Raw genomic sequence first — 18288 nt, 5'->3', positions numbered from 1 at the left:
TGTGTAATTCCAGTGATGCTAGAAGCAAAAGAGTTCAAGAACCTGAATGTGGGATTCCAGACTTTCTATCCATCCTAGAGCTACTCTTTCAAGCTTTGTGAAGAACAGGTGGTGGGCACAGGCAACATCTTATTGGGACACTAGCTTTTAGGTGAAATTACAAGATAAATTATTCAGGGGAAAGACTGTGCGGAGCTGCATTCACAGGATATTAATCATAACTTGACCTTTCTGTAGCAGCTTTCTGCCTCCTTTTGGCCAAGATTTACTCCAGCAATCTGCATAGTAAATGTTCTGGCCTTTTGATTGCATTTGCAATACAGCCAGCTTGTGCCACTTGGAACGATACCACAACCTATCATTATGTGAAACTACTCACTGGTCTGTGTTTGAGCTGGAAAGCACAGTGGAGGCACAGTTCTAGTAGGAAATATATGAAAGGTCTTTCAGAGATGGACACGTCATCTCTGAGACGGTCCAGCGTACACACAGTAGGCAGCCAAGTTTGCCAGCATGGAAGGAATGGTGGCCGTGTGTCGTCACCAGGAGAGCACATCTCTCCGAGATGACGGGGACACAGTCAGGAGAGGCTAATAGCAGTACCCCTTGCCACTGTGGCTGCCTCATGCCAACCTACAGCAATCAGCCCATCACGACCTGTAAAGCCAAGTTGCTTATTCACCAATACAGGTTTTAGAAGCTAAGGATACATTTATGAAAGCCTGGTTAATAATTTCTCAGTGTGATTAGAGTTACATTTTTTCCCACCGGTAAAATGTGGGATATTCATGTTCCACAGTTAGGCATTTCTTCTTAGATATCATGTGCAGCAACTTATAGTTTAATAGACGACCTCAGGGAGTATACAGGAGTGATAAGGACAGTTTTAGCTTGGGACTGTTGAAAGGTTAGTAAGATTTATCTATTTGACCACTGACTTGGAGCATAGAGATTTGGGGTAGGTTTTGTTACTTTCCCTACATTTAATAGTGTATCAGCTTGCTGTTGCACATCGCTCAGGCTCTTCAACCTAGCAGGCATTCTCAAAAGGATTCATGCATGCCCCTTGTCTGGGGCAGAATAGCTTATCTTCTGAGAAAATCTAGAAAAAAATGTCTCCCTACATGGTAAACCCAGATGGCTGAGGAAAAAGACAGAATTTTTTCTGTGAGTTATTACAATACTAGATCAAGTGATCTTCCCGGTCCATTGGTACTGAAACACCACTCACCAGCAAATACTGCCCCGTGTTTCCACATGTAGACTATTGGGTACTGACAACCATTTGGGTCCCCTCAGAGACTTCAGAGGAAGAACATGTCAGGACTGAAAGCCTGTTATTTTATGACAGAAGAACAAGCCACCCCCAATTTTGGAAAAGCCTATGATTTTGACTCTATCTACATCTTTATTTTCCTTTATCATTATTGCAAATCAGCATACTCAAACACACGTATTTTTCTGATAGATTTAATGCCCCTAAAGTAATGTTCCCAGAAACCAGGGTAAATAAATGCAAACAAAAAAAAGGTCTTGACAAAAACACCTTCTGGTCATCCCAAGTTAATATTCCATAACAATTCCTGCCTTTACCACTTGTGAATATCAAAACTATTCCAACCCTAGCAACTAAGCTTGTGTGCGTGCACAAAACCCCTAAGGCCATTGTTGCTGTATTGTGGATGCTATTCCTGGAATTCTTCAAGAAACAAAATAAAACACCCTAAGCCATAAAGTCTTAGGCACAGCCTTCAGCTTGTTTAGACTTTCAGCTGTTCAACACCTTAAAAACGTATCAATTTTTATTCCCCTCATTTAGCAATATGAGAAAGTTTTAAAAATACGCAATCGCAAATGTTATTTTCCATAGGACTCCTGTTCCATTCAAGACAGGAAAGATAAAGGCAAGGTAAATGCCCAAAATTTCACCATTCCGTACATAGCCCATGCCTCATTTGTGGCACATTTTCTCACTCCTGAATGCACAATTAATAAAAGACTCAACTTTTCCTACCATATTGTACATATGTATCCAAGTGCCTTACAAACACTGATCTAAATAGTATTTTTGATTTATTATCTTAAGTTTTAGATAGAAAAGTAAAAATCCTTTAAGTTAATGACAGGACTTATGTGGAAGGGAACTACTTTGGTAATTTAATGTACCTTGGAAGCTGGACACTCCAGTTACAGACAGCCTCATTTTTGAAGTATATTGAGCATCCATAATCCCATATGATTTTAATGAAACTTACGGACTCCCAGCACCTTTGTGTCAGGCCCTGAAGTAAAGTACTTCACCTTGTTACAGAGAACAAGAGCCATTCGCTTATCCTCTTCTTTCCTTGCAAAGTCTTCCCAATGCCCTCCAAAAAGGCACAAAACATCTTTTTTCATGGGAAAAGAAATCAATTTATCCATTACATATTTTTATATATGTGCACACATACACCATTACAGAGCTGTAGAGAATTAATTCTGTTCAATATAAAGCGATAGTGACACATGTAAACTGATGAACTGGAAAACTGGTTATAAGCAACATGATTATGTTTCTATATTCAAATTCAAAAGAGCACCTAAAACCAACGGGAAATTTGAAACTGTTCTCTGCAACATTTGTTTAAAAGCAGAAGCACTATTGTAAATCTAAGCATTTCCAACAAAGGGATGGCAAGACACTAAGAAAACCATTCCCAGAAACTAAATGGCTTTTCCAGCTGTGAGATGACATCTTCTTGGAAGACATTAAGGAATATAAGTTTCTATAAGCTTTTGTTTTTATAAGCTTTTTTTAAAAGGATGCAAAATCAAACCCCAAAAATTCAAAATTAGATCGAATGTTATTAGGGCATATAATGCTCATGATGAGGCAGTAAAATCTAGCTAACACACTACAGTTTCAAACTGCTGTTTGAAAGCAGACAATATAACCAGAAGCTAACAACAAGCAACATAGCTTTGCCTTTGTCACACATGATCTACTGAACGAAAAGCAGACCCTCGTAAAGAACACACCTCAGGCTATTAAAAGCAGATCAAAAGATAAAATATTCCCCTCCAATCTGAGGGGACTGTGTGCTTAGTAACAAATTATTGAACCTTTTACTTCTCAGCTGTTTCAAACTCAATCCAAAAAACTACAGACCAACCCCAACAAGAACAGAGGCTGTCCTGACCCCTTTTATGAACCTAGACTCTCTCTATAGGGGTCATTCAGTGTTACATACTTGTTAAAAATAGTATCTGAAGACAAAATTGTCTTTAGTACTTTAATCCATTACTGCAAGAATTTACTCAAATAATAAATTAGATCACCTATAGAAAGGGCAGTTCCTTCCCCTCTTAAATGATGAGTCCTAGAAACTCTTTTTAGCAAATATATTTGGCCTCAGCCTTCCTCCCTCCACTCCTTCACATCTTAAATTTATAAATAAACTACCTGTTGCCATACTGAATAGTCTCTTAAAAATGGAAGCACGGTACATTTCCAAACAATACAGAATGGCAGATGGAAGAACTTTCTAACCGAATTCAGTATTGTTTAGCAGCCCGTTTGCTCACGCAGCTCTGCGGTGCAGTTATGCCAGTCCATAGGTCACACACAGTATGAATTCAAGCATTTGTGGAGAGACCACAGGATGCAGAGCTGTTTGCATATAACACCCTCAGTAAGGTTTCCTGCCATAAGGAAACTTGGCATTCAAGCAGGGGATACTACTTCATCAAGCAACAACAAAAGTTTAAGCCTTCCTTGAATTAAATTAGATCTTGGGCACTTTCTCCAATGCATAGTGGGGGGAAGGAAAAGGGGCACAGGCTGAAATGTACTTTCCTATGAAAAGGATCAATCTTTAGATCATTGGATTTTATGACCAAGACACGATAAACTAACTCTGATGTATTTTCGCTCTGTTACCCAGTAGATGTGATAAACTAATAGAGAGATACACAAAGTTTAATTATACTACAGTAATGGTCACTAATCTGTGGAAAATGAGTGGATGGTCTCTCTCTACTGTGTAGTTCAATGTTGCTAGCGGTACACCAAAAGACTGAATGCACAAAGATAATGAAAGTTCAACCAGATGCAAAAATTAATAAATAAACAAACAAACTCTGCAGGACTGGTGTGCACACAGAGAGGTGGTGATATATTTTTACTTTTTTTCAAGCTACGACAGGATTTCAATGGCCCACCACTGCAATGGGCTACAGGCACTGCTTAAAACCTCAGAGAATTAATTTTTTAGTTTCACATGCATCAGTACAAAAGGTTATTCTAAGATTCAATTCATTACGTTAATGAAAAACCAAACCACAGTTAAGCCTCTTATGCAAGTCTTGCCCACAGTTCTTCCAGTGTCACCTGAAAAATCACATTTTCTGCATGCAGCTTGAATGCAGGTGCAACATGAATTCCCACAAAAAGTTACTACTTTATAGCCATGACCTTATTTCTCAGTAGCAGCAACCTTTTTTGAGGGGAACTTTACCATCAGAGATGCAGACCTGTCAAATCTCATGTATAAGAGTCATTCAGCTCCCACCTTGGGCTCCCTTACCGTTATTTCTCCTTCATAGTAATGCAAGTGCTTTCCCTCAACTTGTGAACTTGCATGAGTAAATGCAGCTAGTCAGCTCATCACACACCGGGCAGATGAGATAATAGGGGAGGATAAAATCTGTTGTGCTGCACCTCGTAGCCCACTAGGAAGCCAAATCCCCAGATGTAGTTTCCTTGTGCAGATCCAATCCTTCCAAACAACCTGGTGTGCACAGGAAGCATCCATCCCATGGCTCAAGACAGAGGTATGCATTCCCATGACACAACAACAGACACAAGCCTGCACATCAGAAGAAGAGAAAGCAGAGGTCTGGAGGTGGCCTGGGCCAAGGACACCTTGCCCACATGTGAGCAAAACTCAGTTTGTTTCACTGAGTCAGACTAGCATTTTTCTGGGACTACAGGCAGACTGAGCCAGAGGCTGTCGCTGGCTAATCACTGAGGAGCTGAATGGGAGATGATCTCACCCGTCGGATGTTCTCCTCATTGTTTGTGAAGGGAGTAAGCCAGGATACTGAAAAATACTGTGTTTAAATTTAAAAAACAGCTTAGTTGTTTACACTCAGTCCAAATGTTTGGAAACAGGGAAGACCTACCCATGAAGGCAAAAGGAGAGGCACAGTTAGATTTCCAGGTCTCTAGGCGTGGAATAAAATTGGTTTAATATATGAATCCACTGATCCTAGATGTACTGAATGCAGATCTTACTGCTGTTACAAACCACCTGACAAGAAGATCATTCACAACCCACTGTGGAGACAAAAGGAACAGAAATATCTGAATGCTTTTAGACACTGAAACATGCCCTCTAGCCTGGAGTAGATGAAAAATCAGGACTAAGTGACCACTTAATTTCTGGACACAGATTACTCAGATTACTAATTTTCCATGCTGCTGCAGAACTGGTTAAGTAGGGCTCAGTGTCAAGTTCACCAGAACGCTGGGGAATACATAACACATGAAACTTCTCAAAATCCATCCGTCAATTTACCGGCTCTGACATCTTGCTTGGGCTGAGCTCTCGGAAATTTTCATCAGCTTTTCCAGTATTCTCTTCTCCTGTAGTATCAGGCAAAGCTTACGACAATTCATTTAAAGGCATTTAAAGATCAGACAGGTTTAGTATTATTTGGCTCACTCTAGCCCTTCAATCAGATCATGTCTCGTCAGTAATTTATTACAGAAACTTTTAAAGTTCCATCTATATAAGTAATTTCCATTTAAATTATTATAAAATCCAAAAATCCTCAAAAAGTTTCTCAAACACTTTTGTTCTGTGATACTTTATCATGTTAATCAGCAGTCCACCACTGCTCACAAGAATCTCTTTCACCACGTAAAAATACAAAAAAGCGATAATCCTCTGAGAGGAACAGCAGACTGCTACTGAGAAGAAACTGTTTCCACTGCATGCAAACCACAGCAAATCTCTGAAATTCTCCATACTGCAGCTGCTAGCCAATACAGGGAGAACCTCTTCTCCTGGCTCAAGAGATTATCTCGAGGGAAAATATATCAAGGATCATGAGGCTCTCTGGTATTATGCATATACCAGACATCTCATTAAAATGCACACGTTATGTCAAATTGCTGAAGTCCTCCATTTTCCTGTGGCAAATAGGGTCCCTTCTTTCCTGGTTTGCATGTAACATTAGGTGGGCCAGGAAGCCTCTTCATTTAAAACTAACACGTATTTTTTCCATTATGAAAGGTCATTTTCCTAACAATTTGCCAAGTTACCTATCAGAGATGAAATTTTCCATGGTACTCACACTGATGTTTTGGGACATGTTCTAGCTAAAATTTCCGAAACAAGCAAGAAAAATATCCCACCACATTTACTTGGTCATAGATGTAACGATTTCCATTTTCACGAATTCATATACAAGCTGTAGGACAGGGACTTCAAATTTAAGAAACAGGATAGGGAGCATTTCCTATCAGGGGTTCTCTTTTTGCAGACGCTGTTACAATCTGTCTTCTTAAAAGCACATTTTAAGCTTGTGGAGGAAGGCATAGCTCTTGCAAGTTTGATAAAGACTTGCTAGAGATATACCAAATACATGAAGACAGAAATTTCCCAGTGGTCAAATTTGCGCTGATTCTGGGGGAATGGGATGGAAAAAATCCCACCCAAGCCACAAAATAAATTCAAAATGAAAAACACCCAACATGCAAGACATATTGGGCAACCTGATGTATAAGAATTGCTGGTTATGCCACTTATAATATACATTAAGCAATTAATTCCATCTGTTCTCACCCTTATCAGAATGGACAGTCTTTCAAGACTTCTCCATAAACAACTGTGTCATCCCTTAAGCAATGAAACTGAGGTTTCTGGAAGAGCTGAAACTATTTGCTTAGCAAAAAGAAGAAACACCACACACCAAAACATATAATGCATTTGATAACTTTCTTGTCTAGGTCAATACTATAAATGGTTTAAATGTTAATTAAATGGGTAGATTGAGAGAGCAAGGTACTGAAAGGTAAGACTAATACCCTGGGGTATCAATAAAGAAACTGCATTCAGGAGGCTTCACAAAATGTAGAGCTCTTGCTTTAACTTTTAGACTTCTGTTGGGTCTATTAACTGCAACAGTTCAGATACAAACATAACTGAGGAAGCACAGGGTCACTGGATCCATTTAGCTACGGGGTTATAGAGAATTGTGGGAAGGAAAATGAAGCTATTCGGTATTTGCCCCACTTCTTCTGTTCTTTCATAGTCAGAAACACCAGCCTCACTGCGCCTTTTTTCTGACCTAATGTGAGCACGCTTATGCTTTGCTCTCAGAGAACATGAAAAACTGCACTTAGCATAGGTCATGAAACCTCACTGCAAAATATCATGGTTAATGGTTGTAAACCTTAAATGCTATTCTGCTGTTTTCAGCTTGGCTGACTGCTCACCTGCCGTAAGCGGGCAACCTGCCTTTTGTCACAGCTTCCCCTGCCCTGAGACGTCTCCAGACACATATACCTGCAGCCTTTCAGTGTGGGGAAGGCATAACAGTGTTTTGGTAAAGTAGCCTTGGTGTTCTACTGGAATAAGAGTGTGAAGAACTATTGTACAGGGGGCTGGAAAAGAGACTCTAAGGGTGAAAAAACTAGAGCTGTGAAAAATGATCTGGTTTTGCTAGAGCTTGAGGCAATTATTTTCTCTGTGTTTCAACCATTGTGACTGCAACAATCATTCTGTTCTAAACTCACTCTAGAATAAAACCTACTCAAACCTATTCTGTATAGATTTTGTTCCAGTTCAGAACTACCAGAAATGTTGGAAAGCCTACTTTGATTTTTCAAGCTTGTCATTAAAATCTGCCCCCACGAACACGCACATATCTCAATTTCACACAATTTGAATTTTCATATAAAGCTTGAGAACTACCAGCCTCCAGCAGATTTCCAGATGTGTAGGGGTGCACATATATGAGTGTCCATGCATGAGGGAATTAACCATGTACATTTGTGTGTGGAAGGACACTAAAAGCACTCCCTTCATCCATTATGCCAGACAGAACTCTTCAGGAGAAAAGAGATCCCAGCTTAAACTGCTTTACATACAAGGATCCATCTCCTCCAGTAACATAAACTGAGATGGCTCTGTTGGAGGAAAAAGAATTGTCATTATATTGTTCAGGTGGGTTCAGGTCCATTCTTAGTTTCCCTCAAACTCACACTTGAATATGTTTTATTACAATGGGGGGGGGGGGGAGGGGAGGGAAGGTCTCAGCTGCAATAAGCCAGCCCAGTCCCTGAGCACATTAAAGCATGCTCTTCCTCTGCTAGAGTCACTGCGCACCTTTTTACCCAAGAAGCTTAACTGGTAAAATTTCCATTTATTTCTAGAGATATCTGGACAGCTCAAGTACCGCACAGCAATTCATTATGACAATGTCATGATCGTTACTGCTCAACTTTTTCTATACATTGTCTCATGCTGATCTTCCATTTACATTTCTTTATATGAGAGGGTTTCTAAACATAGTTAGAGAAGTCAGCCTCTACTACTGAAGATCATACTGTTGCAGCACAACAAAGCCCACAGGCAGAAAGCCAAAATTATGGTGTACTGTGCCGTGTATTTATAAATCAACATCCTCAAACTCCAGCAGGTATTAACCAGAGGTGCAGCAGTAATAAGTTGGATGGATCAACATTGTGGGATTCCTTAAATAATAACAGAAAAGTAGTAATGTATTAATAGTCAATGCAAAGAATATGGTCACCTTAATTTAAGGATGCAGAAATTTTATAATACAAAAGTAAATGGCATCTGGCTAATTCAGAAACATTTGCTTGAATGCTAATTTTGACCAACTAAAAGATTCTCCTTATTTTTAGGGGGTCATGCACTTGGACCATGGGTTTTTTCCACTATCCATGTTCACTGGCAAACCACAAAAAACTCCAGACTGCTGTCACTGGCCTCCTGCTTATTCCCTATTGCCCCTTGAGACATGACACTGCATAATCCTTCTGCTACTACTCTCTTGCCCAAAACCTGCTATCTGGGTATGAACGTTAGCATTACAATAAAAGACAACACCTTACAGTCCCATAAAAGGATGCCAGAATTATTTATCCCCAGGAACACAAACATAACACACTTCTAAGACCTCATGTATGTAGTTTTAGTGCTTTCTTTCCCCAAATGTTGTTCAAATATCTGCTTACAATACTGAAAGACTGTCTTGCTATGTATTTTATCCTTTACGATTTACAGGTGGTTTTTGTTTGTTTGTTTTGGGGAGGAAAGACAAAAGTGAAAAAATAACAATGAGGGATCTTACATTGAAAACAAGGCTCAAGAATATTTGCAGTAATGGAAAGAAAGCTTTCAGCCTTCTCTCACACATAATTTATGCACTAATAACTGAGCATGACTTCATTGCTGTCCTCAAGCATAACTGTCTGAAGACATTTGCATAGTTACCTAACAAAAAATTTCTGCTTGTGAATCAATCTGAGAGAGTTTTCTATGTATATGTTCATATACATATTCATTCTTCTTGAACAAAGCCACAGCTTTCTGTAGTTGAACTCTAATGTTGAACTTCTAAGTGTCTTTTATTGCCTTGACCCATTTCACGGTTGTGCTTTCCTCCCTCCCAAAGTCAGTGGTGTGATCCAGCCACCTGGGGGCATGCAGTAGGCCCCAGCATCTTCTCTGCCAAACATCACTGCATCTTCACCAGATGCAATGAGACGACAGGAGGGACAGAGCACTCTGACACCTGAAGGGGGAAAAAACTACTCTGTCATTTTTCCCTCTGGCTTCAGCTTACACTTACGTAAATGAAAAGTATCTCCACTGCAAAACCAGTGACAACAGCAAGGCAAGCAACTCTGCTATATTTAGCAATCCCTGCCTTGTTACTGGTTATTTTGTCATTTGAATTCCCTATTAAAAAGCAGAAAGTCACATCCCTAGCTGCAGGAGACTGCCTTGTGGTGATACATCATTCTGTTCCTCTTGCCGTTCCTCTGTTCCTCAAATGTCACAATGATAAACTTCAACCTGGTCTCATTGCTTCACCATTAACAAGAACCAGAAGGTCAAGAGAGGCATTTTGGAGAATGTAAAAAATAAAGGCAGCTTCAAAAAAAGTGCAAGTTTATACATCAGGTGCCATCTACTTCCAAGCAGAATCAGAAGGATTATATCAAGTCAAAAGACAAAGAGTATCAAACAAGATTTCGATTACTTCTAGCTTTTGAGCACAGGGCAATCAAAAAACTATGTACTACACACAGTACTTACAATAAACTATTCTACCACAAATAGCTTGTGCACTTGAAGTTCTCTCTTTTTTTATTAATTCATGGGGTTTTCAAATCCAGCTGTTTGTGTGCTAGTGATACAAATTGACACACACACCCGCCCCCAAACAAACTTGCAATCTATCCTATATTGTCTGATTGCTATGTTTTCGGTATCGAATGAAATATGATGTTGCCCAGATTTAAGGTTAAGAGACAGTTATTCCTTTTCTAACATTACTTTTTCAAATAAAGGGAGAAAGGTCAGACTAATAAAGCATCATTTGTGATATTGCTATACATTTTAAGGTGACATGCTACAGACATAGTAAGTCTCTGAATTGATCTGCAGTATGTATAAAATTAAGTTAATGAAAATAATGTAGTAACAGCACTGACTCAGATCAATCTCATTAGAAGCCAACATGTGAATGAGTGCAGAGCTTCAACGAAGCCAGAACCTTCATGATGGCAGCAGGCACAGGAAAGAGCCAGAAGACAGACTGCACTTACTCAGAAAGAGGACTTTCAGCCAGGTCATTTCAGTAAAGCCGTAGAAGGCAAAGAGTTTTAAAGCAAGGTAAAACAAAACTCACAGCTCTTTTTGGTTTTTTGGGGTTTTTTTTGCTTTTATGCAGGAGCAATTCCTTCAATCTTGAGTCTGGGAGAGAAAGAGCAATCTTCAGAAGGTGGCAAACTGAAAGACAATTCTACATCACTATCTTTGAACCACAGGTCTTACTCTTAAGTGTAAAAGCATCAAATATGTAGTTTTTTTCTAAATATGCCCAACACTTAACTCTGTTCTGAAAAGTGATGAACTTAAATACAGCACCTTGTGCTGATTCACAAGTTTTGCTACTGGATGTTGTGCAGCCCTGATTCACGCAGGGAGGTAAACTGTAGCTGAATTTCCTTTTCTCACACAGTGGTGCTACCGGAGCAACACCCAGGCTTGGACAATGGTCAGGCCACTGTAGATGACCATCTACAGCCATTGTAGATGGCCATTGTAGACTGTCAATCAAAACCATCTACAATCTCGTCAGAAGCTGAAGGATATGGACAAGGAACAGAAATCCTTTACAACATTTCTTTTCCTCAAAATCCAACTTTATTCTGAAAAATTACACCATTAGAAACACCTGTAGCAATCCTCAGCATTATCCTCACTAAATCAGTGGAGACTTTTGCAGGTATCATGTCTTAATTGCTTTTACTTCCAAACCCAGTCTTCTCATATTTGGAAACAAGGTGCGGTAAACTAACATTAAAACGTTTGCACAAAATTAATTAGAAGTGAGCTCATAATTTCAACTCAGATATAAACAATCTTAAATTCATTATTTAAACACTTAATTGAGAACATGCACTTTTAAAGCTCATGTCCCACAAAGAGTTGGGATGTTTCTGCTTCCTTCCACAACAGAAATGAAACATCATAAGGAAGGTCATGGTTCAAAGCAGTTTCAGGGCAAGCTCCGAATTCCTGCTAAATCAGAGCTTGTCTCGCAAAAAAAAGAACCAAAACAAAACAACAACAACAACAACAAAACTTAAGAAAAGGTTTGATCAAGGGGGACTTGTGCCTTATCATGGATGATACTGTTTAAACAATTCTTTTCAAGATTCTCACAATCATACTCAAAATAAACCCCTGCCTGAAGACATTCAGGAAAAAGAGGAAATGCAAAGGCATTTTATATCTAGTGTGAAATGTTGACAGCCCAAATACTGGGAGAATGTGCAGTTAAATTCCCTTAAATGGCCTCCATTCAGGTTCTGCACTTAGAAAGGCTGTACGAAAGCACAGTGTTTACACATACACCAGCAGCACCATGGCATGCAGAATCCCTCACACCCATCTTTCAGGGCACTCCTGCTCAAACATGAGTGTCATCTGGCTGGTGCTGGGGTGAGTAAGGTTACTCATACTTCTCCACCTTTCTTTGCTGCGATAATCATTTCACAGCAGGAAACACCAAGAGGGTATAGCCTTCTCCCTGATTAGTTTTCAGTCTTACCTAATAAATTATTATTGTCCAGTGCATTAATCATTTTTCTTCTCCTAACTGCATCCCACTTTCCCATACTGTTCTCACAGCAAGGATTTCAAATCCATACAGGGTTAAAAACTACAGTCCTATTAAAAGCTTAGCTATGGCCTTGTTATTTTTCCCCTCTAAAACTTAACATTGGTAATAACAATGAAGAGGGCTCTAATCTGGATAAAGATGCCAAAATCGATGTTTTCAGTACTCTACCATCTAAGTCTTCTTTAAATATATCTGTAGAGCCACACAATAGACATGCTCCTGGAGAAGTATATGTTTGTACTTTAACTCCAGACCATGACAAAAGTCAAAGAAGCTATTTTATAGTTGGCAACAGTAAAAAATGTTATGTAAACAACAGCTAGTGTAGAAAAAGCTGTTAGAAAAAGTACCTTCCGCAATGCAACGTTTCACTGCAGGCAGCCATATTGCAATTTTTTACTAATAATCTCCCATGTAAAACCCAAATATGTTTCAAACCTACAGGTTTCAAGAATACTCACATCACATACCAGTCTTCTGGATTACTTTACACAGGATGAAGATTCCCCATTCCCAGTCAAAGTTCAAGTTCTTGCCTGTCCGTGTTAACACACTCCATAATGCAGTTACTATCATCGCTGCACTGGTGCCTACAGTGAATGGACACTAATTCCCACACCATATCTTTATTTAATTGAATGTATAGCACACTTCTCTTAGCTTCCTGAAGTCATACGTATGTATAAGCACTTGCCATCCTTAGCGTCATTAGCCTATTTATTATCATGAGCAGGTTTAATATTGTGAGAATGGGAATTCAGTTCCTTATACACTTGATTTTTCTCTTCCCCAACCCATTAGGCACTAAGGACTTTGTGCCATGATTCAGGAAAAGGAATGAGGTTTTAGAAGCAATTAAAGTACTTCTTTTCCCAAGTCTGACCTTTTGTACAGTTCTGCAGTGCCCTCAGAAGTAAAGGAGACAAGTTCAGGTTCAACCCACACACAAGTGCTCAAAAAGCCATCAACTGTGCCATATAGTAACTGCAAATGAAAAATACATCTGCAAATGACAAATGGCTTGCTTTCAAACAATGCTTCCTCCCAGAAATCTGTCTAACAGAATCCTCGGAAACAATGTTCCCATCACCATGGACATTTGCTTCTATGGTATTCAGATAATACCCTGCAAGTTCCATACCATACATATAAAAGAAACATTTCATTCAAGCTCTGCTCTCCTGTTCAACCCCTGGATATGCGCTGGGGCTGTATACAGTTCCTGCATTGTCCCCACCCCTGTAATACATTATATAAAAACTTGGCGACATTCATGCTCTGAATATGTCTTCCTCCCATCTGCTGATACACTGCTACTTCCACAGTTTGCCAGGCTGTACAGGTGAAATATTAGTCCAATCCAAAAGTTACCAGAGTCCCAGTGGAGACACATTAATAAACTCAGCTGCACTCAGATCACAAATTACCCCAATGTACAATGCCATCCCTCCTAAAACCAGTCTCCCTCATGTGAAATGGCTGTGGTGAAAGGTAATCTCTCACAAAGAAACACTAGGACAAATTCATCTAGAACCAAGACAGAGCAACTGAAAAAGAGAACTTGTATGTCAACAAGAGGGATGCCCCAGATAATTTAAATATTCCAGAGATGCACTGAAGATGCAAAGCAACTCCTTAAAAGTAAATAAATAAAATGCTCATTTAAGGAGATTCCTGTTAATACTCATCTGTGGAATACAGTAAAAAACATGATGGAATTTTGTTTCATTTCTGATATCCATTTACATTTCTAAGCAATACAAAAAGCACACCCAGGGAAAAGTTACACTGAAAATAAAGGGTATAGATTGTAGTAATTGAATTATGCAGAATTTTCAGTGCAGGCTGAGGTAACCATAAAAAATCCAGATAAATGCATTTCCTGAGCAATTGATTCTGCTCTGAAGCTGTGTCCCAGCATATGTTAAGCCACACAGAATGGGTCCACTTGGTCACACCCAGGGCAGACTAAGATACAGGCTTAAAAAGACTTTGTTTTGCAGCAGAGCCAGGCTGTTTGGTCTCATTGGCATACATGTATGTTATGTTCATTGGTACACACTTTACATGTATGTTTTTATATATATATATAAAAAAAATTATGAAATCTATATAAATAAATGAGAAAAACTATTCTAAAGATCCAAAAAGAAATATGCACACATCAGCTTCCGGTGCCTACCACAAATATACATACCTCCTACCTACCGCCCTTAGGCTCAGGTCCACACTGTTCTTCAAGGTCAGCTCCTTCAGCTTTCTTACCTATTCTGCTTTCCTAAGTTTCCAGGCTCTGGGACAACACATCAATATGTTTACCCCGGTATGAAGGAAGTTTGATTAGAAGGCAGAGTAAATGTAGGCAAGGCAATAGCAATAAAGAACTGGGAAGCAAAGTGCTCAGTCACAGAGCAATCCTGCACTGCAGCTGCCTTCAGCCATCGCTGTATCAAATGGATTCCCTTCCTCCCTCCCACCCTGCAAGACCAAATGTCTTACCAACAGACAGTTCAGTTAATCATCAGATAAGAAATCAATCTCTCTTGATAAGGAGATTTAGAACATCATATAATAAGAACATGTTTTGCAGACAGGCAAACAACTAGATGACTGCAATGTCACACAGAAAATTGTTTAATGAGATCCTTCATACCTGCTGTTTTTCCACTTTAAACCATACAGCTACAACCCAAAACTCACATAGAATTTTGGTTAAATAACTTAGGATTTCAACTACCATGAAGTCTATAGAAGTCAAAATGTGTTAATAAGTATTTCTTAACAGTAAGCGTAGTGCTGGAGACAGCTTAGAAATGTTAACATGTTAAATCACTTAAAATGTTTAATCACACTAATACCGTCTGGAAGTCGTACCCATACCTCCAGCCTTACAAACCACATTCCTCAAACTACTCAGATCTGTGAACAGCAACTCTCACCTTACAGATCTTCACTATAATCACCTAGATGCAAAACAGAAGCACAGAGACCCCTGGATTTAATTGCATTTGGGGAATAATTCATATAGATATACACAGAAAAGCATATAGCAAAAGGCTAACCATTGATTTCATAAAATCATAGAATGTTTGGGTTGGAAGGGACCTTAAAGATCACCTAGTTCCAACCCCCCTACCATGGGCAGGGACACCTTCCACCAGACCAGGTTGCTGACAGCCCCATCCAGCCTGGCCTTGAGCGCTGCCAGGGATGGGGCACCCACAGCTGCTCTGGGCAGCCTGTGCCAGTGTCTCACCACCCTCACAGTGAAGGATCTCTTCCTTACAGCTAATATAAATCTACCTTCTTTCAGTTTAAAGCCACCTCCCCTTGTCCTGTCACTACATGCCCTTGTACAAAGTCCCTCCCCAGCTTTCCTGTAGCCCCTTCAGGCACTGGGAGGCTGCTGTGAGGTGTCCCCGGAGCCCTCTCTTCTCCAGGCTGAACAACCCCACCTCTCTCAGCCTGTCTTCATAGGAGAGGTGCTGCAGCCCTCTGAGCATCTTCCTGGCCCTCCTCTGGAGTCATCCTAACAGGTCCATGTCCTTCTGATGTTGGGGGCCCCACAGCTGAATGCAGTACTCCAGGTGGGATCTCACAAGAGCAGAGTAGAGCAGAAGAATCCCCTCCCTCGACCTGCTGGCCACATTTGTTTTGATGCAGCCCAGAATATAGCTGGCTTTCTGGGCTGCAAGCACACATTGTCAGGCCATGTTAAGCTTCTTGTCAAGCAACACCCCCAAGTCCTTTTTCTCAGGGCTGCTCTCAGTATAAAGGAATTTGGGGGAGCAAAGGTAAGGAAACAGAGAGTGTCTGAAGAGTGTACTCTCAGAAATGGCACAGCTTTCCCAGTTATGCACCTAATAGAGGCAATAGGGGTTTACTATGATCGCTTGTTTCAGCCTCCCCTATATATAGCCCATAAGATTTCCCCATACTAAATCCTGTTAAAAATAGACCTGTTTTTAGAATGAACATCCTTGGTTTAAAGTTTTTTAATGATGAAAAACTTAAAAAACTTATTAGTCTAATAAGTGCTATTATTTTTTAAAAACCCTGCATCTTGCTTTTAGTCCCAGGATGTCCCACTTCAGATTTCCAACACTGGATGTTGGTAAACCTCTCTTGAGCCCTTTCCTCACCGTGACATTTCTAGGCAATAATCCAATCACTTCTTTCTTTTGGATCCATTCAAAACAATGTGACCCAAGCGGCTTTACAGCAAGTGGCTTTCGAATGTTTCATGTACTGCAGTGGACTGCACCTTGTGACTCTCACCCCAAGTGCGTAGAGCAAAACACTTGTGCACCTCGCAGGTAATTTGCCCAGCCGCTCCTCTGTCTTCTCACATTCACGTCAAGGGCTACTCCCGGGGCTGACCGCTCATCAGCTCCCCCGAGGTTTCCCAAAACTCTGCTCTGGGGTGCAGAATCCCCAGCTAACTGTTCCTCGCGGTGCACCCCCGCATCGGCACGCTGAAATGCACAGTGGCTGGCTGCACTCATGACTACTCGGTAACCCAAACTACTTTCTCTAAGTGGTTCTCAGCCTGTAGCATTTACTCCTTTCTTTTATAGTCACGCAATAAAATGTAATAATAAGTAGACTATTTTTTTTTTAAAGCAAAAACCTGGAAGAAAAATTTAGGCAGCACACAGGAGCTCATCTTCACCTGAGCGCCGCGGATCCGCTCACCTGCTCAGTGACAGAGGGGACAATTACGCGCCCGTTCCTTCACCCCCTCCACTGAACCGCCACCACAAACAGCATCGCTGCCGGGCGATCCGCCGCCTTCAGTGTGCACGGTACCGCACGGTAGAAAGCACCAAGAAATAAAGCCGGGAAGACGTGCGAGCGCCTCCCGCCAGGCTACGAGCGCCAGGAGCCGCGGCGCGAGGGCAGCCAGAGCCCCGCGGCCGGACCGGACCGGCCCAGCGCGGCGCCCGGTCGCGGCACTCGCTCGCCGTCGGGACCGCGCCGCAGGCTGCGCCTCCTCCGCTCCCTCCAGCCCTTCTCTCGGGGAAAAGAAGCCCCCAGCAGCTGCTGTTAAGAAAGGGAGACTTACCGGGAACCTCGGCAGGAGGAGAAAAATCCACAGACTCGGCAGCATCCCCGCCGCCGCCCAGGCGGCCGAGGGCTGCTGATGCCAACTCCGCAGCTCGGCGGAGCTGGGGGTGAGGTCCCGCTGCCGGCGCCGGGCTCAGCTCCCGGCTGGGGCTCGGGGCGCACACGCCACGCCGAGCACGCACGGAGCCACGCAGGGCACGGGCAGAGCGGCCCCGGCCCCGCAGGTGCAGCCCTGCGGCAGCCAGCCTCGCCCCTTCCTTCCCTTCCCCGCCCGCAGCGGCCGGGGCGGGCTCGGCGCCCAGCCGTCCCCGCCGCCCCGCGCCGCTCCGGCTGCTGCCGGGCGAGCCCCGCGCCGCTCCCCAGCGGCCGCCCTCCGGCAGCAGCCGCCCCGCAGCGCCGCTCGCCGGCGGGAAGCGGCCGGCTGGGGCCGTGCCGGGGATGCGGGGCGGGAGCCGGAGCCGCCGCCGTCGGGGCGGAGCAGAGCGGAGCGGGAGCGGCCCGGCAGCCGGCCTTCTCCCCTCTGTCCCCGCTCCCCGGGGCGCGGGCTGCCCGCCCGGGTCCCCGCCCGCCGGCGCGGGTGTCCCCTTCCGACGCGGCCGGAGAAGGGTGCGCAGCCCGCAGCGCGGCGCTTCCCGTCGGCACCGTCCCCTTCTCCTCAGCCCCGTCTCGGCTGCGTGGAGCTAGCAGCTCGGGAGGAGATTCAGTGGTGTCTCAGAATGGGCTTGGAAAGGGAAAAAAAATCCTATTTACAGTTTTAGGAGTTTTCAGCCATTAGCGAATAGTAGCTGT

General features: G+C 42.3%; 1 protein-coding gene across 2 annotated transcripts in view; it reads right to left on the bottom strand.

Annotated features, from left to right (window-relative positions):
* The window catches only part of SYTL5 (synaptotagmin like 5), a 94430-nt gene extending 76568 nt beyond the window's left edge, over window positions 1-17862 (bottom strand). The window contains exon 1 of one of the 2 annotated variants that reach the window (XM_055802834.1): window positions 17498-17862. The gene's annotated coding sequence lies outside the window, so the exon portion shown is untranslated. The remainder of the gene's footprint in view (window positions 1-17497) is intronic. The other variant, XM_055802835.1, reaches the window with a different exon arrangement.
* Window positions 17863-18288: the final 426 nt, after the last annotated feature.

Source organism: Falco peregrinus, chromosome 4, assembly GCF_023634155.1.
Source record: "Falco peregrinus isolate bFalPer1 chromosome 4, bFalPer1.pri, whole genome shotgun sequence".
In the NCBI taxonomy this organism is placed as follows: Eukaryota; Metazoa; Chordata; class Aves; order Falconiformes; family Falconidae; genus Falco; species Falco peregrinus.
This window is presented reverse-complemented; position numbering and strand designations above follow the sequence as displayed.